The 25734-nt window shown below is 36.4% G+C and overlaps 1 long non-coding RNA gene and 1 pseudogene across 1 annotated transcript in view; both read right to left on the bottom strand.

Moving 5' to 3' along the window:
* The window catches only part of LOC140598384 (uncharacterized), a 386651-nt gene that overhangs the window by 317431 nt on the left and 43486 nt on the right, over positions 1 to 25734 (bottom strand). The gene's annotated exons all lie outside the window — the stretch shown is intronic.
* Positions 1990 to 2089, bottom strand: LOC112924529 (U6 spliceosomal RNA; annotated as a pseudogene).

The following is a 25734-nucleotide window of genomic DNA, read 5'->3' as shown; positions in this document are numbered from 1 at the left end:
GACAATGAGTAGTTGTGCAATTTCAAAAGAAGAGCATCCCATTGTTTCCTTGGAAAGAGACAAACGCACATCCAAGGATAGTGGAAGAGAATAATCGAGTCAGTAGTAGAACAATACTAAAGTGAAGTCAGCAAACATTCATTACATTTCCACTAGGTGCCCAAACACCTTTTATGTGCAAGGTGCTGGGATCAGACCAATCTGTTGGGGAAGATAGGCACCAAAAAGTCACAGGAGTGATGGCTGTTTTGAAAGGTCAAGTGCAGGATCCAGTGGGAATAGAGAGTCCATGGATGGCAGTAAGAGGGGCCGTTCAGAAGAGGGGACTTTAAGCCAAAGGATGAGTAGGATATATCCAGGAGCAGGTGAAGTAGAACAGTGGGCCAAACAAATGGAAGAGCACATACAAAGCTCTGGCAGTGAAGAAAGTGATATTGTTGGGGTCTGAAAGCTGAGCCCTGTGGTTGGAGCATAGAGGGAAAGAGAGGGCGGAACAATCGTCCTCAGAGGCAAGTCAGGACCAGAGTATGAAGAGCTCCAGAAGCCAAGTCCAAGAATTTGGTCTTTATCCTGAGGACAATAAGAAGGGTTTTAGGCAGGGAGATGCAGAATCATCTCTGTGTTTTTAAAAGATCATTCTAACAGCGGCATCAAGAGATTAGAAGGGACTAAAGCTGAAGGTAGTGAAAAACCTCTTAGAAGGTGCTTGCACAGGTCTGATTAAACCACAGCGGTGGCTTAGATGTGAGTGCTGGCAGGGAAGAAGGGGCGGGGACTCAGGATTTGCTTCCATTGTTCCCTGAACCACACAAAACAGGAAAAGCAAAATCAAACCTAAGGTCTATACATGAGAGAGGTATCTGAGAATTAGGATAGAAAAGAATCCACATTGTCTCCTGTTGGCTAGGAAAGGACTAGAGAAATCAGTATACAGAAAAAAAATAAAATTAGGTGTAGTAATTCTGATTCACAGACACTATTTCCTGGCCAGATGCTGCTGTAGAAATTTCAGAAACACCCGCTAAAATCATAAATGAAAATCACATATTCGTAACATTTAATGAGAATACAGGCTGAATTTACAGCCGCTGAATGTGCAATATGGATGAAGATGTTGATTTACCCATGGAAGATGGAAATATATATGATAGAGGAAAACAATACCCAGAAATGTGATAAACATTTGCATGAAAATGAGTCACTGGAAAAACCCAAAACTTCTTCAATACTTTATGCGCCAAATTATCTTCAGAGCAGTCAAAAAGAAATAATAATAAATAATAATAGTGCATTTTCCTGCCATTAATTTTTTTTAAAACTTCTGTTGACTTCGGTGGAAGTCCTGCATCTAGATGTGGTCCAGGAAATTTATAGTCTGTAACTCAGACCAAAGACCTTGAGCATCAAGAAAATCTCTTACCCTTATTTATATACACTGTTCTTTATCACAAAGGAAGAGCTGGTACCCATTCCAAGTAACCAATCATTATGCAAGGAATATTCTGACTCACCCAGCATCCTTAATCAGTAAATGCTGTGCCAATGGAAAGAGAGTAAGAAGAAGTCACAGCATCCATTAATAAAAAATGACTGGGGCTTTCTATCAACAGAAGCATCATTAGGAAATGTATGGTAGGAAAATAGTAGGCTGTAGATTTGTGGTGGCAGGGATGGCAATGGAATACTAACATTTACACCCTCTTAACCACTTGGTTTTAAAAGGATGCCAGATTTCAGGTACCTACACATGTGTTTAATACAGTATATTGCATTTTCAGCTTCTTGCTAAACTCTTGTCTATAGTTTCAAAAGATGGGACTGCTTATCTGACCCTATGGCCCTCCCTCCAGCCTCCAAACACAAATACTTCCCTTTTTTCCCAATTTTATTGAGATATAATTGACACCTAACATCGTATTTTGAGGTGTACAACTTGATGATTTGCTATATGTAATTATTACAAGATCATTACCACCATAACTTTAGCCTAAAAATATGGAATGCTTCATGAATTTGTTTTCACAGGGGCCATGCTGATCTCCTCTGTACCATTCCAATGTTTTAGTATACGTGCTGTCAGGGTGAGCACCAAAGATATTTCTAACAGGTAGCTGTCATTTCCTGAGCATATCTTCCATGATATGGAACTGATGAATTCTCAGCAAAAGATAAATCAGTTATGAAGGGGAAGGACCTCAGATTAATTCAATACTTTCTTGAACAGTCCCCTCTCTTTGCTCTGCTTCTACTCCCAACCATGAACCCTAGAGTAAATAAAGGAAGTATTATTCACATTTCCAGTAAACTGTGCAATCTCCATCTCAACTGAGGATGTTTTTTGTCACATAGTAGACCTGTAATTCCAAAGTAACTGTATTGCATTTTGAAAGAGAACACAGCAGTCGTGTTCCATTAACAGAAAGCCTTCTCAAGCGTGTCTCCTGGTAGGTTAAAGGGATCTGAGTCATTCGCTGAGGGTGAAGGGAGAAAATTAAGTTCATGTAAGAAACACCTACAAATCTTAATAGGGGGATGAGCTAAAACTACAAAAGTCCTCACTACTGTACAATATTTCAAGTATCACTAATGCATGTCACCAGTGGATTAACTAATAGTATTCTGATTTAATGGCATTTCTGCCCTATCATTAACCCAAGCATGGTCCATAAAGTTACTCAAATATCAATAAATGAGCTTACTACAGTTTATGTGATTTCCAGTTCTATCAGTTCCATAAGAATAACAGCATCAAATTCCCCATCCAGGGTCAGTCGTATGGATCTGAAGGCTAGGGATTGGATAATACCAGTAGTGACTCAAAATGAGACACAATTCCCATTGTGTCAGGATTCCATGACTTCTTCCATGATTTGTTTTCAAAAGATCATGGTTCTGATCCCAATTCTGCAGGGTAGTTTCTGATGATACTCCACTATGAATCCTATATTCTACCCTCAGGCAGACTCTGGATAGATGATGTTTCAAATCACTACTCAGTCTGTACTGAAAATTACACTGGTTTTGATAAGAAGTAGTCGGAATATACCACCCCCCGTCCACCTTCCCCCCACCCAAATCCTATTTAATCCAATCTTCTATTGGAAGTTAAGGATTTATGTCACTATTATAGAAAAACTCATTTTGCTTATAGTACCAACATGGCCAAATAAATGACTTCAAGATGCTAGAAGAAAGTATTTGGCCAAGATAAATAGGTGTTCAAACAAGCCTCCCCAGCTTACTCATTTTGCTATATGGAAAATGAACTAACTGAGTTTAATGTACAGCAAATGAGATTTGGAAGCACGTTCTAATTCACTTCGTTCTGTACCAGAAATGAGCAGTTTTTGATTTCCCTGCTTCTACCTTTAACCCCTACAGTGTACTTTCAACAAAATGGCCAAAGCAATCCTTTCAAAATATACATCAGATCATGTCTCTCTTCTAAATTCTTCCCTTTCTCCCATTCTATGAAGGGTGCAAGCCAGAGCCTCGGCAGTGGTGTGCACGCCCTATACAATCTGATCTCCCTGGCCAATTTCTTACCCTCCTCCTTGCTCACTTTACTCCAGTTCCACTGGACACATTGTTCCTCAAACATGTCCAACATATTCACACCTCAGAACCTTTGCGCTATCTGTCCCCTCTAATCAGAACCTTCTTCTCTTCAATAGCCATATGATTCATTACCTCATCTCTTTCAAATCTTTGCTCAACAGCCACCATCTTGACAGGCAACTCCGTCCTGCCTATTTAAAATTATCTCATACCCTCTCCCCACACTCCCAATTACTCCTTATCCTATTCTATTTTTCCTTCTAACATTCTGTATAGCATAGATATTTATTATGTTTATTGTCTCTCTTCCCCTCTAGGATTTAAAATTCCACAAGGACAGAAATTTTAGTACATTTTGTTAACTACTGCACACACAGAACTTGAAACAATATATAGACCATAGTAGGTGCTTAATATTAGTGGAATAAAAAAATTCCAAAGTTACTGAACATGGCACAGACCTAACACAGTCAAAATTTGTACATGTTTTACTTAAACCCATTATTTAAATTCTAGAAGCCTCAGTTTTTCTCATCTATAAAATGGAACAATTATACTATCTAACACAGGGTTGTTATAAAGATTAAAGGACAAAATAAATGGAACATATTTAAGAAAATGCCTTACAAGTTGATTATTTGACTGGATTAAGAATAATAAAAGAATAATAGAAACAATACCTAACATCTGTACAGACTTTCATACTTTATGAAGGACAGAACTATTTTCATTAGATTCTCTTAGGGTCCTCCAGATTCAGTCCAGGAAAATATTAATAACTGGATCCTCAGTGTCTCTGCCTTGGCAATATTATGGTTGTAGCCAACCACAGAGCTATGAAAGATAGAGGCAGGATTCAAACTGAAGTCCTGTGCTCTCTTCCCAATATCAGAGAAAGGAAGTAACACTGCCAGGTCAAAACTTCAACAGAATGAAAAGTCTCCGAAGTGATGTTTTTTGCTTAGATGTTCTCTACTGAGTCTGGGTGTCTGCATAAAATGTAGCTTAGAGGAGGCAGTAGTTACCAGCATCCAATACACCTTGCAAACTCTAAGAAGTCGAGACCCAACCACTGGACAACATCTACTCACCATTGATCATGGATTCAATCACATAAGTGCGGTCTAGAATATTTTTATTTTCGAAGTATCTCCCAACATAGATTAGTTTATTTTTGTTTGTTTTGTTTTGATGTTTGGACTTTGGCTTTCTTTTATGGGGGGAAGATCCTCAACTCCTGGTTCAGTATTGTTTATATGGTTAGCGTTTAGCAAATTCTTAATGAATAATTGAATTAGTTGAAAACAAATGGGTGTATATACTGGTGCTGCTTACATCATCTTCCAAGATAGCATTTTCTTCCCTCACTTCTACTAAAATAACTAGAGTACAAGTAGATGTTCACAGCATCATGCCCTGCTCCATCCTCCACAATTGTATTAATTGGGAAACTAGTCCCCCAGAACATTGTACACAAAAGAATATGCCTTTAGGAAATGTTGAGTTAAACAAATTCAAACAGGCTTTTTCACTATCGGACTTCTCAGAGTCTTTACTACAACTAATGCACATTGTAAATCCTCAAAATTTAGATAGTGTTGGGGTGCCTGGGTGGTTCAGTCAGTTGGGCATCCAACTCTTGGTTTCCACTCAGGTCACAATCTCAAGGTCCTGGGGTCAAGTCGGGCTTGTCCTGCTCTCTCCCCCTCTTCCTTCCCTCGGCCTCTCCCCATAAGCTCTTGCAAGCTCTCTAATTAATAAGTAAAATCTAAAATATACATATTTTAAAAATACAGCATCTACAGCATTTTGCAAATTTATTGGATCATGCATCCCACCAGAAACAAAGCTCTTTGCATGGAGTTTCTCTCAAGTTAAGCTTTCCACAGAATATGTGTATCTATAAGAAACAGACTCTTCAGAAGCAGAATCCATTAAAAATTCAAATGGAACAGGAGGAATATGAAGAGGTCAAAGAAAGTACATATTTTGCAAAGTTAGATTCCCTAAAGGGTAATTTTATTTAGACTTACTATTTACTTTCTATTACACCTAACACTAGGTTTGTATAAGTTTACAAATCCTGAACCACCATTATTTCAGACAATATGCTATGTTTATTTCACTTTTTTTAAAAGAAGGCACTGATTTTGGGGCCTTACATAATCTCAGGACTTCAAGTAGAAGGCCAAAGCTCCTCATAGTCAAAGTAGTTAGATTGATGATTAGAAGAGAAACAAAGGATATTCCTGTCCTACTGGTCTTAGCACAGGTCTATTGGCCCATGTGAATAAAATTTCTATCAAAAGCCAAATGTTATCCAAATACCCTTACCAGTTACTAGTATCTTACTTAATTTACCAGATAAGATTAAATAAACCTAACAAGGTACTGAGGGCATGGGCCACAGAAGTTATACACGTAGGTGAGGACAAGAGGATGGTTGAATGTTGAGGTATGTCTCTGGGGAGGATAGCTGTAACTGGGCTTCTTGAAGGAGGTGAGGGGAAAATCTCATCAGACAGAAGGATCCAACAAAATGGGAATGAACTGCAAATTCCACTTGGTCCATTTTATACTTTAGTCTCATGGTGGCCATAATAACAGATCTTAAGTATTAGAGTTTTGATGGAAAATCAGGAGACCTATGCCTGGCTGTGTAGATAATGCTGGCTAAAGGTACAAAGATACATAGGAAAGGAAATGATGTCCAGAAAGGACACTGACCTTAGCAAATATGAAAAGTTACTAGTAGTATGGGGTTCCCAAAGGCTGCCTGCCATAGGCATTCAAAATTAAAATGAAACAAAACAGCCTATCCCATTCTGCCCCTCTCCTTTCTCCACTTCAGCTCAGCCTCCATTCTTAGCCTTTGTCCCTGAATAAAGAGGGGATAGAAACCAGCCTGACTGTCTCCACTGTTACGACAGATTTTCATACAGATATTAACACATGCTGTCTTTGTCACCATTGTACCAGGCCTTATTTTATTTTTTCAAGCTGTAGAAATATAGACTATCTGAATAGTATACAAAACCCCTCCAAACATAGGAGGCTTATTAATCGTTAATGAAATTACTTGACCTTGAGAGTTAGTCTGTTTATGGAGAGACTTCCCTAAACTTCGAATCTGCAATTGCATACCCGAATCTAGTTCCTTTTGTTCTGCATTTTCCCATTATGCTCCTTCATCCAGGCTTTTACAAATGTCCTGTGGAGGGCTTCTCTTCAGGAGAAGCATGGCTGTTAAGCATGCTAACATCCCTGTTAAGCATGGCTTCCTGAGACAAAGGCACTCTCTTCGGGAACCTCATTTTGGAAGATTTCAATGGGAGGTTTTAAAAGGAATTAACCCTGAACAAGACTCCACAGTGCTGAGGGAGGACACTGCTCCAGATGAGCAGAGCTCACACTGACCAACATGATGAGTCCTCATCCCACTGTCTTGCCCACCACTCCTAAAATCAGAGCTGCCGAAATCTGCTCTTCCTTTGTCTTCAGAAGATCTAGTTTCCCCTGGATCTTCTCCAGGATAAAACCCACTCATTTCCTTGACTTGCAATGTCCTCTTGAAAACTAAGTAATGAAAGCAGATGCTCTAACTCAGACACATATTTTCCCACTCAAACATTCATCACAGCTTCCCACCCAAAGCTGAAGAATTATCTGCTGGGAAATTCACAATCTCTACAGTTCAGAGAGAGGTTGGTCAGGCTGTTCTTATGGGTTCCATAACTATAACTTTCAATTAATCTAAAATGTTGTTTGATAAAGCCTTGTGTACTCTCTGTTTTGACTCCTATAGGATATCCACAGAAAAACAGATAGGCTTTTCTTTCTGAGTGCCCTGTATGCTCTCTCGTATTCATGCTACTTAAAAACAGCAAGAACAAAGATATTCCTTTTCTTGGAAGAAAAACCTGCTACTTGGAGATTACTTTCCTCGGCCAGTCACAAATGAATTAATACACTTTCAACTGAACCCCTGAATGACACCTATAAAGACAAAATCTGAAAAAAAAAATTACCCTGCATATTCCTGATCTTTCTTCCTCCTCCAGGAAGTGGGGGAGGAAGGAGATCATATAATTGGCAGGTCATTTCTACTTGTTTCCATAAACCAAAAGGTCCTGTATCTTGAATGTGACTTTATTTATAACTGTATTATCTGCTATAGACCAAAATTTTCAATGTTAAATAATCCAGAAAGCAGGCTGTTATACTAACCTTGTGTTTTATTGAATGGCTGAGTCCAAAAAATAAATAAATAAAATTAATTAATTAAAAAGACTCACATCCAGTATTTCATGTGACTGCTGTTTATCCTCCATGGCATGCACAAACTTTTTTTTTTTTTTTTTTTTTTTAGAAATTGCGGGAAGTGTCAAGACCCTTACTTGTTACAATTTAATTTTCTGCTGCTAAGGCAATTACAGTTCAATGAATGATGATTCAAACACATCGAAGTTTTCATTACTCTTTGCTTAATTTGTCAGTTAATGCCTTTGAGTTCTATGGTTTCCCCGGCAGTCTTAACTTGCCATTAAAAACCTGTCAAGGAAACAACCTTCTGATTCCAGCGGGTTTAAAGAGTATATATCCTTTCATTGTTAAGAAAGTTAGAACTTGCTCCATAACCAAAATATTCATACTCTAGGAACCCATGGTTAGGAAAGGTTGCAATAATTCTGGATTAGTGTTTTTCTAATACAACAGCACTGCAATAAATACCAGAAATAAGAGTTCATGCTTAAGATACTATATATCATAAAAATGTTACTTTCTATCAATGTTTCTTAGTGGTTTATGGTTACCTGATAAATGTTGGACTTTTACATTCCTCTCCATGTCCCAAGCATCTATTACATTTACACATTTTATACTTCTCTAATATTTTTGCAATACATTTTCCTGAATCGGCTGATGACATTTAATAGAATGTTTAAGACACAATATAAAACCTTAAATGCATTTGCTTATTCTGGGGGAAAAATGTGCACATAGATTGGATTTCAAATTAAAACCTACGATGGTGTACCCAACATTTCTGCTTCTGCTGTACATATTAAAATATAACCAAATGCTTCTTATGCAATACTGCAGTATCAGTACAAATAACAAGCTCTCATACTTACAAGCAAGCTAGATGATTAAGGAGCTATTAATGAAGGGAAACAAAACCACAGCGCTGGGATGTAATAGTCCATGAAATTCTTATTGGTAGAAAGAAAATCTGCAGTAAATAAATATTAACCTAAATGCTATAGAAAACATAAAGCAAAAAGAAACAAATGTATTCTTTAAACTAAAATATAGGTTAAAAATTGCTGACAATGTAAGGAAACTCTATTTGCATACTACAGGGCTCCATCTGCTGTGGAAAATATAAGCTGCAAGAATGATTTAATATTTAATAGAAGTAGTAGCCACTGTTAATTATAATTTGCACATTTACAAATCAGCACTGATAGCAATACAAATTATGAAATATAAGGGTGTTCTGCTGGATACTAGGGAAAATAAGATGACAGACAAAGTTAATGGAGTATCCCTAACCACAGCTCTGTCAGAACACATCAGAGAACTAATCCAGTTACAAAAAGCCTGCAATGGAAAATCTATTTAAAATATTAAAATGCTGTTTGGTAAAAGCTTTTTCATAGTGCATTTTACTTAAACAGTTGCTTATTGCTCATGGGTCATTAGCTGTACACCCAGATGCATTCTGCAAACTACCATTTAAAAGAATAGTAGAAATTAAATAAGAAATATATTTCTGCAGCATTTTTTCTTGATATATAGAAAGAATTTACTGAATATCTAGTCCAGAGATGGAAAAAATAGTGTGTGGCCACAACGTAAGTGGAAAGCTGTAGAATTAAGCACTACATTTTGCCTACACTGAGCCATAAAATTCAACACAACTTTTCCCTCTAGACCTGATCTTATTCCCATTTATACTTAGATGCTAATAGTGATGATACAAATCGACTCTTATTTAGTAAGAAGACAGAAATTACCATTGATTTTTTCATTAATCTTCTATTTCACCTCATTTCTCTCATCATCATATAATATGGATTAGTGGTGGAAGCATTTTATACACAATGTTTTAATAGTAACTTTTGTTCTCTAAATCATGAATACTGCTAATTTTAACCTCTAGAATCCCTAATTTATACAATTGATCCTTTATCCAAACTCTGTCAATGTACTATGATTAGGAAATACTTGCTCCATGACCATTATTTTTAATGTATGCTAAAGATGTTTCTGCATCTTGAAAAAAGAAATGTAGAACAAAGACTATACTGGGTATAGGGTTTTAAATACATGAGCCTAAGCAAGCCAGACTGTTACAGATCACATACAGATGTCAAATTGAACACTGTCACAGTATATTAGGAAATGTTAACATATATTTAAGTGTCTACTTAAAGTGTATTATCAAGGAAGGGGTTGAGTGTAGGTAAAGGTCGAAAAACAGTCTCTGAGTCAAATACTTCTAGATGTTTTCCTGGACATCTTCTTTTTTTAAATTTAAATTTTCATCTTTCAGACAGTGTGTCTACGATGTCTTATTGTCTTAACAACTTCATGCCTTTGTATTACCTGCCTGACCTCTGCATTATTTCTGGATTAAAGAATTGTTTTACTTCACTATTAATATGCTATTTCATCTGCTCTTGGATGTATTGGATGTATTTTTCTTTACCAAACACATCTAGGATATGTATTCACAGCTACAACCCAGTAAAGGACCATGAGATATGTACTTCATTAATTTGGGACCTCAAAGTTGCTACAACACTACTAAAAACACATTAAAAACATCTGCATACTAGTAATAGAAACCTATCAGAAACCCGTCTTCATCAGATGGAACACATACGCACATACATGCATGCACATGCGCACGCACACACACACACACACACAATTATTTCTCCTAAGAATTGACCCCATAACCCTACACTACCACTCAAGTCACAATTTCAAATATATACTATCCATTCATCCAGAGAAACCTGAGCTGAAATATTTCAGTGGTATCGACTTAGTCGTATCTAACAATACCCACTAGGAACAAGTACCAGATTTTTTCTGGAAGAAAGCACCCTCATATTAGGCCCTCAAGATGTCCACAGAAGTTCAACAAAATATGACTTCATAATAAAAAAATTACCAGGCACACGAAGAAGTACTCCACTATTTAGGAGAGTGAGCAGAAACAAACTGCAGGTTCAAACCCTAAGGCCTTTAGAGTTCTGAACTTATTAGTTATAGAATGTAAAATAACTATGAATGTTTTAAAAAGAGAAAAAAATCAAGATATGTGAACAATGAACAAGACACTATCAAAAATGACCAGATATGAAAGCTAAATAAAATATTTTGAAATAATACACATACACACACATTGAACTTTAAAAATTTGTGGAAGGGAATTCTGATACTGGTAAACTTAACTAGTAAATATGGGCATAATTATGTTTGAATTCATAGGAAATACAACAAGAAAGTGAAGAATCATGAAGTCAAAACCCAAAAGAAGATAAACGCACAGAGTAATCAATCTACATTTGAGTCTAATTTCCTCTATGGCTGCCTGTATTTCCAGAACAAAGAGCTGACAGAGAAGCTGAGCAGGTATCTTAACAGTCACATGAGTCTAGATGGAAAGAAATCCAAGGCCAGAACCTGCGAAGTGGGGAGGGACTGGCAAATCTCCTGGGCTTGGGAATAGGGCTGAACAAAACATAAACTAGTCACAAATGATTGAAATCCCTATTTGAATTAAAGTAAATCTTGATGACAAATGCTCTTAGCCATTTGTCAGAAATAAACAAATTTTCTCTCTTGGAAAATAATATCACTCTAAGCCTCAAGTTATCTCTCTATTTTTTTTATATGCAGAGATGATGATTTAACAATGAAAACAAAAAGTAACAACTAAATATATAATTAAGCAAGATGATGTAATCAAAACTTAAGAGAAATAATAGAACGTAGAAACAGATCCACAGAATCTGAATAATGGCATTATCATCTAGCAACCTAAAAATAACTATGCTCATTATCTTCATATAAATAAAAAATAAGAGCAACAATTTTAGCATGGAGTAAGCTATAACATTGGAAATTTCAGAAATGAAAAATATAATCATACTTAAGAATTTCATGGCTAGAATTAACTGAAGACTAGACAAAATCAGAGGGACTAGTAGTGATTTAGCATACTCAAACATACCCAAGTTATATTAGAAAACATATCACTATGTTAATAGAAATATCAATGTCAATAAACAAAAATACATTAATAGAAAATATTCAGGATACAGCACAGAGGGGAAAAAGTATAGGGTGAAAAACAGAAGAATATAAGAATATGGTCAATGCAGTTAAAATATTTAACCTTTATCTAATTAAAGCCCTAGAAGAGTTAACAGAGAGAAAGTTGAAATGTTATTTGAAGGTTACCTGAGTGGCTCAGTTTGTTAAGCATTTGCCTAAGGCTCATGTTATGATCTTAGGGTCCTGGGATGGAGGCCGACCACCAGCTCTCCGCTCAGCAGGGAGCCTACTTACTTCTCCCTCTGCCTGCCCCTTCCCCCAACTCATGCTTTCTCTCTCAAATAAATATTTTTAAAATGTTATTTAAGAAAATAACTGAGAATGTTCTAAAGCTGTTGACATAAAGCATATTTTCAAAAAGTACTACAAACTTCGAGATATTAAAAATATCATATCCAAGCATACCAAGGATCCTATAAGCAGCTACAGAAAAACGATACCTTCAAATGGATTTCAATGAGACCAACAGTTGACCAGTTGACTTCCCTGCTCCGCCAACACACACACAAACTCAAAGCCAAAAGGCAATGGAAGGATTTTTCAAGACACTAAAATACCTGCTGCCGTAAAATTTTATACACAATGGATATAATCCTCAAAAAAAAAAAAAAAAGAAAAAGAAAAGAAAAGAAAAGAAAAGAAAAGTAAAGTAAAGACATTTCAGAAACCAAAAAATTCAGGCCTGAACTAAATAAAATACAAAAAGGTATTATTAAGAAGAAAAAGAAGATTCCATAAGTCATTGAAAAAACATTTCTAAATGTCTAAATAAGTTGAGAAATATAGCAGGTTCATGGATAGAGTAGCATAGTTTAAATAGTTTTCCTCAAAATTAATCTTAAGAGACAATAAAATTCCACTCAAAATCCAAAGGAAATATTTGAGATGCACATTTGTATACGTGCAAGGTGCTGAAAACAGCCAAGACATTCCCAGAAGGAGTGGTGGCAGGGTCAAGGTAAGTATAATATTCCTATCAGAAATCAAGGCTTATAATCAAACTGTATTAATTAAGCCAATTACGTATTTGGGCAAAAATATAAAAATTAATTTTAAAAATATAATCAAATGCAGTATGCCCAGCAGTTCTGTAGATCCATGTCCTGCTCCCACGGCACCGGACAGACCAACAGACAGTCCGGGGCCCCTGCTACCCCCACCCCCCACCCCCCACCCCAGGCCCGACCTTGGGAACCACCTCCTGGGCCGCCCTCTGCCTCCGGGACCAGCCCCCACCTGCCTGGCGCTGGGCTCCGAGGGGTGACCCCCCCCCCCGTCCCCAGACAGACCAGCGGGACCCCCCGGGGGAGGCCGCCCCCCGCCCCCGCCCGCCCCAGTCGGGGGGGGTCCAGCCCCGGCCGCTGCACCAGCCACGAGGGACCTGGGGCCGAGCTGCCCCGCCTCTCCGTCTGCCCCCAGGGTCCCCCCCCACATGCCGGGTCCCCCCTCCGCGGCTTCCTGCACAAGCTGGGTCCGCAGGGGACCCCCTGGCTCACCTGGCGGGCGGCCCGGGCTGGGCGGGGGCATCTCGTCCTAATGATGGGGGAACATGGGCCCGCTGAGGACGCGGCAGGGGCCTGGGCAGCAGGTGCACCAGTCCTTGAAACAGGCCAAGGGACATCCCTCTGGGGACTCAACTGCCTCAGTGTCCATACTTCGCTAAGGGCCAAGGGCAATCCTAGCCCGACCCCGGGATCCTGTGCGCCGACTTTAACACACAAACGTTCCTTCAGACATGTGCTCTCTCTAAACCCCCAGAGACGTGTTGGCCGTTGTCCTCCAAGCACATGGCCGCCGATACACATCTGAAGGGCCTCAGGGCTCAGGTTTTATTTGATGGTAATAAGTGACCTTTTCCCAACAGCAGCTGGCCCCCTCAAGGTCCTGGAAACCCTGCTTCCAAAATTCCTTAGGGAGTAGGCTCTCCTCAAACCCCTCCCAACTGCCAGGTATATAACCAGCCGCCCCTCACAGGCCCGGGCAGCAGCTCTTCCTGCCCACGGTCCTGTCCCTGGGCTTTAACAAAACCACCATTTTGCACCAAAGTCGTCTCAAGAATTCTTTCTTGGTGGTTGGCTCTGGACCTCACCTGTATTCCAAAACTTTGTCACTAACGCCCATCCTCCAGCACCCTCAGGAGCCTCCCGAGCCCACAGGCTTTGAGGGGCCCCTCTGGCACCACCCTGGTGGCAGGGCCTCTGGCTGAGGCTCTCCCTGCAGCCACTAGGCAGCTTTCTGACCACCGGGAGCCCTCTCCCAGGCCTGGACCAAACAGAAACAAACCTTTTGCCACACAGAGACAGAGTCCAGAAATAGGTCCACATATACCCACATGTGACAATGATATTGCAGATAACTGAGGAAAGAAAAAACTAGTCAATATATTGTATTCAGAAAATTGATCATCCATTTGGAAAAAAAAAATCAGATCTCTTCATTTTACAAAAGTACATTCTAGATGGATTAAATACATATATGTGAAAAGCAGATCTCAAAATTTTATTAGAAATAGAAGAGAAGGGATCCCTGAGTGGCGCAGTGGTTTGGCGCTTGCCTTTGGCCCAGGGCGCGATCCTGGAGACCCCGGATCGGATCCCACATCGGGCTCCCGGTGCATGGAGCCTGCTTCTCCCTCTGCCTATGTCTCTGCCTCTCTCTCTCTCTCTCTCTGTGACTATCATAAATAAATAAAAATTAAAAAAAAAAAAATAAACAAAATTTAAAAAAAAAAAAAAAAAGAAATAGAAGAGAATATCTTTATCACCACTGGTAAAGAAGGATTTCTTAACCAAGAACCCAAAACCTACTAACTACATAGAGCAAAGCTGATAAGTTCGCCAATGTTTGTATTAAATGATTAGCAGAACATTTCCTCAGCAGAACATAATGACTATAGGCCTACTTTCAGAAGCTAGTGACCTATCTTTACTCACTCCATATTCAAGCTGTATTTACCAAAACTATTTCAGTATGTTTCCACATCTGTTTTTTTTTTTTCAGTTGTATATCTTATTTTATCATGTTTTATGTTGCCCACTTTTTTGGTTAACTTGTTATGTACCACTGTTAATTGTCCTGCATTAAGCAAGGCTTTTATTCTAGATAGGCATGATTTACACTTAGTGGAACACTCAATCTTTAAAAAAATTTTGACTTTGTTATTTAATAAATTATTAGCATATATTCCTCACTCAGAAAAATAATAATTAGCAAAATATTTCATTAAAAAAGTTCAAACAACCATAAACTTAGAGAAAGCATTGATAACATATGTAACCAAAACAGTTTACTTTCCATGATATACTTAAAAATTCAGCAAATCAATAAAGGATAAATAACCCATAGAAAATGAGCAAAAGATATAAGTAGGTAGGTATTTCACAGTAAAGAACACACAAATGGTGAAAATATTTTAGAAGATTCACAATTGCATTACAACCAATGAAAGGCAAATTAAGGCTTCAATGTGATATAATTTTACCTCCATTAGACCAGCAAAAATTTAAAAGCCTGACAGTAATGAGTAATATGAAGTAAGCAACAGTGGCATATAGAATTTTTTTGAAAACTTGAAATCACTGCTATAGATTCTGCTGAAGTTTTGAAAAAAAATAAAATAAAATAATGTGTTTCAATAGAATTGCCAGCCCCAGAGATTGCCGATTTGTGGTTTACCATCATCGTAGTGACTGCACCAAATCCCTGGGATTCTTTGGTGGTCTTCCAGCAGATGCTATTCTAAATGATTCAGTGCTAATGCAGTAATTTAAAATAATGCTGTATGTCAAGTAATAAATTATCAGAACTATGTCATCTGAACTTCAACTTTATTCAGCCAATGGTAAACAAGTTCGCTTGATTTTTTTCCTTGGATTTATAAAAACAACTGTTTGAGGCACACAGGGTACTTAAGAACACTTATTTAATTTTATCTATTAAATGATATTTAATAATGTGAAGCTTCTTTATAGGCAACAAAAATGAGTTACAAATTTTAAAAAGTATTGTTCCTATAATAACCATAAAATTATCAGCTAAGCTCAAAGAATGAGACTCAGAAAAAAAGTCAGCTTAATGTTTAGGGCAATGTTAAGGAATGAATCACATCAACTACTCTGCTCCTTGTCACCATCTGGAAACATAGTATCAAGCCCAGCAAAAAAACAAAAACAAAAACAAAAACAAACAAGAAAACACATCAAGTCTCTTGAAAAATGGTAGACTTTATGACTCTGCATATTGGTGGCCTTAGTTTTTTCATCTGCTAAGTAAAGATATCACTACATTGCTTTTCCCTGGTTATTATGAAATTATGAAGACAAATTAATAACTTGGCAAATATAAAGTGCTCTGTGCCTGCTAAGCATCAGTATTTGGGGAATCAAATACCTTAACTGGAAGCCTAACAATTAGGTGTTCTTTTTATTTGTTCCACATGAGGCAATATGACAATTAACTACTTAAAAAGAATGCGTGGAATGAAGTACTAGTTCCCTTTTAACTCGGGACTAAAATGTAGTAAAGGATTCCATTCTTGGCATAAATCAATTCAAAACAACTTCCAAGATATCTACCAAAATTTTCCTTATGTTCTTAGGAAAATATACACTTTACAACACAGTAGAAAAAAGATTCAATAGTCTTATACTTCCCTTCCCATAATTCTAGTATTAATCTATTAATTTAGTCAATATTTTATTCAACTTCTTCTACTAAAAGAAGATACAAAATAAGACTGTGTTTGGACTTGGCCTGAGAAGAAAGCTTATAGATAATCTCCTCTAGCTCCCCACTTATCCAGGATTTCATTTAATTACATCTCTGACAAATGACCATCTACCTAGACTTTGTTGGAATACTTTCAGTGAAAGGGCACCTTGTTTGTAAATGATGGAAACTGCCTCAATTGTTTCTAGAATAAGAAACTGAAAATTCTCTGATTTGAGTCCAAATTCACCTCATCCAAATCTGTATCTGTTCTTGCTGTTTCTGCCCTCTGAAACAAGAAAAAGTAAACCTATTCACTCTTTCATGATCTTTCAAAATTTTGAAGTAGTTTTTCATATTTTTTGTATAGTTATCTCTTGTCTAGTTTCTGTGTGATATGTTTTCTGCAACATCACCAGTGGTATTATATGTGACCTTCTGAATGTAAGGGACACAGAATTGGACATTAGACTTTACATGTGATTTAGCTAATGCTATTTTCAGGAGATGCTTGGCCCATGATCTTTTTCCACTGATGGAGAATAAGGTATTTGATTAATTTTTCAGCAGCAATGACACACAGACAACTACAATTCCAAGAACTTTTCCAGCCTATCAAAGCAGGTTGCCCTAATGCTATCTGCATCCATTTTTTTAACCTAAATTCAAACTATTTATTATTTTTGACTCAGAAGTTTTATACTTTCATGTTCACATTGAACCTTGATGTCATATGCTATCTTAGAAGATCCTGTTTCATGGTCTATAATTTAGATAAACCAGCTTTATATGACTTTATGCAACTATTGATGAATAAAGGTTAAAGGTAGAGTCCTATCATATATTCCTAGGAAACTCTATTCACTTGTACACAATCCTAGTTTATTTGTAACCTCAAAATCACCCCTTAATCTATCTAATTACCAACATATGACCTACATTTTTTTTTTATCTAATCCAGGTGAAAGTCCTGTTTTTGCTAGTTAATATCCTAAAATTAAGATGTCCTATATTTATGAGAGTTCTTCCATGTCATTATTACTAATAATAAATATTCCTTAAATGTGTAATGGTTTTTCCATAAGGCCTTCGCTGTTAATCCAGGCTTCAGTTCTGTGCCAGATAATTTATCACTTAATTATTGCTTGTTGTGTGATCAGAAACCTTCATATTTCACTTATCTTCAAAATCTCACTGCCTTTGCACTGCTTAATTTTATTTAACTGAAGAAGGAGGAAGAAAAGAAGGCAGGAAGGCAAGCATAAAAAAAGGAAGAAAGGAAGGACAAGGAAGAAAGGAAAGAAGGAGGGAGGGAAGGAAAAAGGGAGGAAGGAAGGAAGAAAAGGAAAAAGCGATTGAGTTTCATCTCTTCATCTAGATTATAAACTCTGAAAAGTAAGAAAACTACCCTTTGTGCACTTTTTTACCCTGAAGTACTCATCTCAATATTGAATCCCACATAAGGACTAAGAACAAACCTTTAGAGACCATTGAGGCCAGAGTTGATACCATCTATGAACTGATATAAGTGGATACAAGGGGATAATAAGAAAAAGTTGAATGAATTAAAGTATTACAGCAGGTTGTTAGAAGATGTGCAAACCTACAAGGCAGTGAAATAGCTCTCTAGGTATCCTGAAACAGTTTTGACAGAACTGAGAGCATATTGAATCAATCTGTAAGATACTCAGCTGCTGACACAGAGGAAAAGGAAAGGTTACTCCTGCAGATTGATTAGCCAGTAGGTTCTATACCTGGTGAATGAAAAGAGGTATTAATGAGCCCAAAGTAGAAAGAAACCTCTTTCCTGGAGTTAAAGTTGGGGAGAAAGGTCAATGAAGGAAATGAGGTGAACCAGGAGGGCCAATCAATTGCAGGTCACAGCGGATCAATTAGAGCCCCATCTGCAAGACTCCCAACCAGAAACTCAGAGTCAGCTCTATCTCCTCTTTTTCCCTCACTCCTCTATAGGTCCCAAGACCCATCAATTTTAATCCTGAAATCAGTCCTTTCCTGTCTATTCAGATTGCCACTGCCTTAATTTAGGCCTCATTTCTTGCTTGAAAATTGTAATGGCCTTTTAACTAATGTCCATGCCTTTAGGCTCACTCTCTCATCCTAACTACTGCAAGAATTATCCTGTAAATCACAAAGCTGCTCATGTCACATTTCTAGACAAAGTCCTTTGATGGTTCCTAAATTACCTACTAGATATACTTCTTGGCATGGCATTGGAGATCCTTCATTATCAGATTTCAACATATTTTTCCAAATCTCTACCAAGCTCTAACATGCACTGTACTTTAGTCACCACAAATGACTTCCTGAGCTTCCATTCCTCTTGCCTTTCCTAAAAGTTCTCCCTCTGCCTGAAAATTCCTTTCTCCTCACTCTACTTGACATACTTCTATTATCATTTAGGGCTAAGCCAAAATGGCAAGTTCTTCTTAATGATTGCCCCACTTCCCCAACCTCTTTTCCAAACACAGATTATTTCTTCCATCTCTATACTCCCATAGTACTTTTCCCATGCATCTTATTTTGTACCTATTGAATTGTCATTGCCCAAAGGTTCTCAGTAAGTGTTGAATGAATGAATGAATGATCCATAAAATAGGTTCACTAGGATAAAGTACAATTTGACAATAAAGGAAATGATGATATCTATTCTCTCAGCTATTGCTTTGAGTCATTCTTAACATGGAGTCCTATAAATCTCTCTAAAACCACACAACATATATAATCAGGATATACATATATGTTTATTAGAATATATACTTATAAATCTTTAGGATAATATACTTTGATTAATTTTTCATTCAGAATATTTATCATTCTGAAACATTCAAATATGCAGCAATCCTATCTCCACTTATCCATCCCAAAAATATTTGTACCAGGCACTGTTCCAGGCACTGGGGTTATACTGAGGAATACTGAGGTACTATTGTGAATTTTACATTGTAGTGGCAGTAGCAGTGACAGACAATAAATAAATGAACAAATAATCTGATTTTAATAACATGCTAAGCACAACAGGATAATGTGATAGCATGGCTATGCAAGGGTTTGGTTAGGAAAGCACTTTCCAAAGAGTTGAAATTTGAAGAGCGGCTTAAATTGTGAAAAGGAGTTCACCATGGAAAGATATAACTAATGAGTATTTCATTCTGAGAGAATAGCAGGTGCAAAGTCTCTGAAGGGAAGATGACCTATGTCTGAAGATGAGAGTTGACTGGTGCTCAGTAGAAGGGGAGCAGGAAGGTTGGGAGTATAGGGCTATGTAGGATTTTATAAGCCAGGAAGAAAATACTTAATATTATTTTTAGTGAGAAGGGACACCTAGGAGATTCCATTGTAGGTCATTAAATTTGTGACTGACCAAACCACAACAAAAGCTCTTCAACATGTGATTTATGTATAAATGCCTGAATTATTTGGTTAGCACAATGGTTTTAAACTTCATCCATATTGCTGCATGTGTCAATAATTAGTCTCTTTTTTATCAGAGTAGGATGGTTAATTGGTTTAACCAATGAACATTTGCACATTTCTAGTTCGGAGCTAATAATAATAATAATAATAATAATAATAACCTATGATAGGCATTCATATAAAAGTCTTTGTGTATTTCTTTTATCTAGAAATGTTTCTATTTCTGTTGAATAAAAACCTAAAAGTTGAATTTTTGTGTTAAGTGAATATGTTTTATAAGATATTAACAAATTATATTCCAAAGTAGTTGTACCACTTTCTATTCCCATCTGCAATATATGACAATTCTGATTGTTCCATACTATTGGCATTCGTGTATGTAGAGTTATCCACTGTGATGTTAATGTACATTTCCCTAACAACTAAGGATGTTGAACATAATTTCATGTACTTATTGGCATTTTGTATATCTTCTTTTGTTTGAAGTATTCTCAAATGTTTTTCTCATTTTAAACTGGATTTAAGTTGTTAATATTGAGTTTTAAGAGCTTTTTATGTATTCTGCATGTAAATCCTTTAGCAGCTAGATATATTGCAAATATATTTTCCTAGTCAATACTTTGCCTTTCCATTTTCTTAATAGTGCCTTGTGAAGAATAGATGTTTTTAGTTTTCATAAAGTCCAATTCATCACTTTTCTTTTAGTCTATGCTTTTAGTGTGCTATATAAGAAATATTTTCTCATCTCAAGTTGGTGAAATTTCTCTTGTTTTCTTGTAGAAGATTCATAATTTTAAATTTTATGTTTAGGCTATGATTTATTTCAAATTATTTTGTTATTTCTTTTCTTCTACCTAATTGGATTTAATTTTCTTTTTCACTTTTGGTCTCTTAAGGTGACATTTTAGATCACTGTATTTAAACTTTTCTTCTAACATGCTCATTTAAAGCTATACATTTCCCCTGAAGCATGGTTTTAGCTAATATAAATTTCCTTAAAAGTTCTGCTTTAGGTGAAAATTTAATACATTGCTTTATCATAATCATTTAGCTCAAGGTATTATATAATTCCCCTTTCTTATGTTTTTTTTTAATTCTAGAAAGAGCATGTGTACGTGTATGCCCACACACACAAGTGGGGGAAGGGGCAGAGGGAGAGATCTTCAAGCAGACTCCTTGCTGAGTGCAGAGCCTGACACAAGGCTTGATCTCACAACCCATGAAAAGACCCTTGAGATCATGCCTGAGATGAAACTAAGAAACACTCAACTGACTGATCCACCGAGGTGCCCCTAAAATTCCCTTTTAATTGCTTACATGATCCACTGGTTAATTGGAAGTGTGTTGTTTAATCTCCAAATATGTGGGGATTTTCTAGATATCTGTTATTAATATCTAATTTAATTCTATTACAGTAAAAAAAAAAAAACTACTGTTTGGTTTAAATCCTTTTAAATATGTGAAGATAGCCCCAAAACGCACTTGCAAAAGATTTGTATTGTACAGTAGTCTCCAAATGTCAATGAGGTCAGATTAGTTGATATTATTTTTCAAGATTTCTACATTACTGATTTTCTGTCTAGTTGTTACATCAATTGCTGAAAGAATGTTGATATTACCAATTATTATTGTGGATTTTTTTTCTATTTTCACCTTTCAGTTCTATTAGGTTTTGTCCATGTATTTTATAATTGTTATTAAATTCATACACATTTAAGATTTTATTTACTCAATGAACTGACTCTTTTATTATCCCTTTAAAGCTCCATTAATAGTTCTTGTCCTGACATATACATTGTCTGATATGAATAAAGCCACTATAAATTTATTATGCTTTCATGGTGTAAATTTTCTATTATTTTACTTTAACTTACTTGTGTATTTCTTACCAATGGCATTTAGCCATCCTTTGATTTTTTTTTATTCAATCTAATAATCTTTACCTTTCAATATATATGTTTAGGCTATTTATGTTTAGTAATTTTGATATGGTTGGAATAAAGTCTACCACCTTGCTATTTGTTGTTGGTACTTTTTTCCTTTTTTCCTTTAATTCCTTCTTTTGGAAAGACTGATTTTTCTTTTGAGTATTCCATTTTATCTCCTCTTTTAATTTATTAGGTACACCTTTTCATTTTATTTTTCTTTTCAGTCGTTGCTCTAGGGTTTACAATATCATCAATTTATCACAATCTACCTTCAAATAATATTACTGTACTTCACAAATAATTTAAGAACCAGGCAGAAGTATTTTTCCACTTCCTATGCCCCATCCTTCCTGTAGTACATTTTACTTCTGTATTTTTAAGAGTACTCAATGCATTATTAAAAAAAAATCTTAAGTGAAAAAAATCCCTTTATACTTAACTGTATATCTACTATTTCCAGTAATCTTCATTCCTTTATGTAAATTTGAATTTCCATCTTATATTATTTTTTCTTCAGCCTGAAATTTTTCCTTTAACATTTCTTGTAAATATATATTCTAGCAATAAATATTTTTTACTGTCTCAAAATATCTGCATTTAGTCTTTATTTTTGAAAGATACTTTTGCTTAATATAGAATTTTGCTCATTATTTTTGTTTTGCTTTGTTTCATTTTGTTCTGTTTTCTGATGGTGTTATTTCCTCAGCATCTAAAAGATTTCACTCCTTTAAAAATAATAATAAAGTAAAACTTAAAAATATGTCTTTTTGGAATACCTGGGTGGCTCAGCAGTTAAAGCACCTGCCTTCGGCCCAGGGTGTGATCCTGGAGTCCCAAGATCGAGTCCCACATCGGGCTCCCTGCATGGAGCCTGCTTCTCCCTCTGCCTATCTCTCTGCCTCTCTCTCTCTCTCTCTCTCTCCTCTCTCTCTGTCTCTCATGAATAAATAAATAAAGTCTTTTTTTTAAAAAAAAAGTCTTTCCTTTGTCTTCTAGTTTGAGTTGTTTTTGGTTATTCATGTCTTTACATGTTTACGGCATGTTTCCTTTTATTCATCTGGCTGCTCATAGATTTTTCTTTATCATTGATTTTCAGCAAGTTTATTATGATGTGCCATGGTGGAAATTTCTCTGTATTTCCTTTGTTAGGATTTTGTTAGGCTTCTTGGACCTCTGTGTTCATACTTTTTGCCAAAATGGAAAACTTCAGCCATTTTTTTAAAATAGGATTTCTGTCCCACTCTATACTTTTAATGGGATGCCAATTAAATATATGCAAAATTACTTAACATTGCCCATAGATCTGAAAGGCCCTGTAATTTCTTTTTCTAGTATCCAAATTCACTGATGTTTTTACTTCTTAAATGATTAATATGCTCTTAAATCCACTGAATTATCCATTCTAGATATTGCAATTTTATCTCTAGAAGATTCTTTTTTTCTGTTATGCTTTCTACTTCTCTACTTATTCATTTTTTGTCTCCTTTAAATTCTTGACATAGTTATAATCAGTATTAATTTATCTGTTTTTTCCATCTTATTTCTGGATCTGTTTTTACTGTTAGGGTTCACAGTATCCTGCTTTTTCATGTCATATATTTTTGGTTGGAAGTTGAACATTGTGAACACTGCAGTGTTCAGTGTCCAGATTTTATTGCTCACCTTTGAAAAATGTTAGTCTTAGACCTGGTAAGCAGTTAATTTACTTGTAGATCAGCTTGGTTCTTTGGAGGCTTATTGTTTTTTTTTATTATTATTATTATTGTTGTTTTTTTGTTGTTGCTGTTGTTGTTGTTTTTAGGGCAGGTGTAGAGTAGCCTTTACTCAAGGGTTAATTTGTTCTTACTCTTAAGGCTTGGGATATCTGGAATCTTTATCAACCATGAGTGTGCCATGAGGATTCTCTTCATCGGCTGGTTGCACATCAAATGGCCCCCACCGTGTTGAGCCCTGGAAGCTTTTTAGTTTATAATTCCTTGGTAGTTGTTCTTTCCCAGAAATTGTCCTTTGTCAAGGCTTGTGGAAATTTTTCCCTGAACACATGTAACTTACTATTTAGCTAAAAATTCAGTGGTACTCCACACAGGTATGTAAAGCTCTTTCTCTGCATCCTCCCTAATCTTCAGTACTTTGTTCTACAAAGTTTGGTCACTTCCCCAAACTCTAATTGCTGTTACAGCTCAGCAAGACTATTGGGTTCTGCTTGGTTCCCCTCCCTTTGCGGTAGTCTAATAAATGTTTCTAGGGAGAAAACAGTGTTATCACATGGCTTGCCTTGTTTGTTTTGTACCTTTCATAGACCATGTGTGCTGCTTTTTGTCTAACATCTGAAAAGAGCTGTTCCACATTAGCCCATTTCTCTAGTTCTTTACTCATTGTTTATAGCAGGAAAGCTAGTCTAGTACCAGTAGCTCCATCATGGCCTGAAGCAGAAGTTCATCCATGGATAAAAATAATAAATATATCTCTGAAATTACATCTCACAACATAAAAGTAATTCTCAATCCCCACAACTAATAATGCTATATCAGTAAGGGTGGTCAGGGCCTAAAATAAGCTATGTTATGAGTAATTTCTGGCATACCCGCCGCATTTTATTTTATTCTCCCAAATTCAAAGTAAGATATCAGAATACCAGAGAGGAAGAATACTGTTATGGAATGAATAAATACAAATAAAAAAATCTAATTTTCACTTTACCTGCAACATAATTCACAATTAATTGCAAAACATCAGTGTGTCCAAACACTGGTGTTAAGAACTGCTATTAATTGAAAGGCAAAAACCCAGTTCTAACACTTAGAATACATAACTCTTAAAATCTGGTTTCCAGCAATGTCTTCGGCCTCACCTTTCTCTAGTCTATCTTTTCAATATCATGCTCCCACCTCAATGAATTTCACATCATTCCCAGAATGCTTCATACCTGCTCAACTCAACACCTTTACACATGTTGCTTCCTCTCTCTGAAATGTCTAATTTTTGTTCTGCAAGTCAATCCTTACCCTACTTTCAAGACCCCCAACCTTGAATTAATAATTAATCTAGTGTTAAAACATTCATTGAGTGCTTTCTATGGGTCAGGTACTCTTAGAGTTCTTCATATGTATTAACCCATTTAAAACTTACAGTAACATTTTATGCTAACTTTAAAGATAAGGAAATTAAGCCTTAGAGAATTTAAATACTTGCCCAAGCTTACACAGCTAGTATGGAGGAATCAGCAATATAAATCCAGATCTGTATGACTCCAGAGCATGTGCTTTTAACCAGTACACTTGTCATTCTTAAATTTTTGTTACATGTCAGAATTACCAGGGAGTTTTCAAAAAATCTCCAAACCAGTTAAATCAGAATTTCTGGGAATGTGCCTCAAACATCAGCCTTTTTAAAACTCCTGCCAGTAAATACCCATGTGTAGCCAAATTTGAGAATCCATGTACTACCCTATACTTTCCCTGCAAATGAATTTTGTATTGGTCAATGAAGTCCCAAGGCTGTAGCCAAAACCAAGATTATTATACTGGGATTTAGCATTTACCAAATGATTACCTCTTATATCACGTGGAGGGACAAGGAGGAGGTAGAAATCAATGGCTCAAAGCAGTCACAAACCCAAGCACCAGGCAACTGTTGAGTAATTGAATATCAAAAGTCTACCATTAAGGCAATAATAAAATATGCCTGGCTTGTTATTGTAGTTGGCTGATTCTGTCTAAGTTACTGTTCCCTAGGCATTGTAGGATACCAT

This window comes from Vulpes vulpes, chromosome 3 (assembly GCF_048418805.1).
Source record: "Vulpes vulpes isolate BD-2025 chromosome 3, VulVul3, whole genome shotgun sequence".
Lineage (NCBI taxonomy): Eukaryota > Metazoa > Chordata > Mammalia > Carnivora > Canidae > Vulpes > Vulpes vulpes.
The sequence above is the reverse complement of the archived record's forward strand: the minus strand, read 5'-3'. Positions and strand labels throughout refer to the sequence as shown.